The following is a 1,408-nucleotide window of genomic DNA, read 5'->3' on the forward strand; positions in this document are numbered from 1 at the left end:
TATTATCTGAGATTTGTTTCTGTTCAAACACATAGGCATATGAATACGTGTAATGCCATTTTTTAGCAAAAGCATAATACCACTATGCATTTCAAACCTGCTTTCCTTCACTTAACATATTGCAGATATCTTAGCAAGATATATATATATCTAGAATGCAATTGTTAATGGCTTTACTCATTAAATAAGTATAACTTGATGGATGTCTTTATTTTGGGCAATTAGATTGCTTCTTTTTGCATTATAAATATACATATATGTGTATTATTGAATATCTGTCTTCACATACTTGTTTCCTTTGGATAAATTTTCTACAATGAAAATGTTAAGTCAAAGAGAATGCCATATTTAGTGATTTTTATACATAATGTCACAAAATGCCTTCTAGAAAAGTTGTATTAGCTCGCATCCTAGCCACAGAGTATGTTTGCCCAGTTGCCCACATTGCTGTCAACCTATTTTGTAAACTATATAAACTTGCCATTCTGATAAGCAAAAAATGTCATCTCCTTTGTTTTCAGTTGCATCTCTTCCTCCTTCTGAGACTGAATATTTTACACATTTCTTCACCATATGTATTTCATCATTTACAAGGGTTTTTCTTTTTTTACTTTTGCCAAGTTTTCTATTAGAACTCTGATTCTATTAATTGGTAAATTTAGATTAAAAATGGTAACACATATGTTAAAGATCCTTTTCTTGTTTGTATTTTAATTTGGGGGATATTAATTTTGCAATAAAACTATCTTGAGGTGGCACCAATGTACAAACTATATTTTAAAAAGAGAAAAATATGTAAAGTATTGGTACTATATCAAAGTAAAATCTTCTGCCCAGCAAAGGAAATAATCAACAAAACTAAAAGACACTCTATGAAATGGAAGAAGATATTTGCAAATGATATATGTGATAAAGAATTAGTATCCAAAATATATAAAGAACTTATAAAACTCAATACCCAAAAATGAATAATACAATTTAAAATGGCAGAAGACATGGACAATTTCCCAAAGAAGATATGCAGATGGCCAACAGATATACGAAAAGATGCTGAACATAATTTATCATTAGGGAAATGTGAATCGAAACCACAATGAGATATCACCTCACACCTATAAGAATGGCTAAAATAAAAAACACAAGACACAACCAGTGTTGGGAGATGTGGAGGAAAAGGAACCCTCATGCACTCTTAGTGGGAATGCAAACTGGTGCAGTCAATGTGGAAAACAGTATGGAGGATTTTCAAAAAGTTGAAAATAGTTTCAAAAAAAGAACTACTCCACAATCCAAAAATTGTATCACTGGGTATTTACCCAAAGAATATAAAAACACTAACTCAAAGGGATACATGCATCACTATGTTTATAGCAACATTATTTACAAGAACCAAATTATGGAAGCAGCC

The sequence above is a fragment of the Leopardus geoffroyi genome, chromosome B2 (genome assembly GCF_018350155.1).
Source record: "Leopardus geoffroyi isolate Oge1 chromosome B2, O.geoffroyi_Oge1_pat1.0, whole genome shotgun sequence".
Lineage (NCBI taxonomy): Eukaryota > Metazoa > Chordata > Mammalia > Carnivora > Felidae > Leopardus > Leopardus geoffroyi.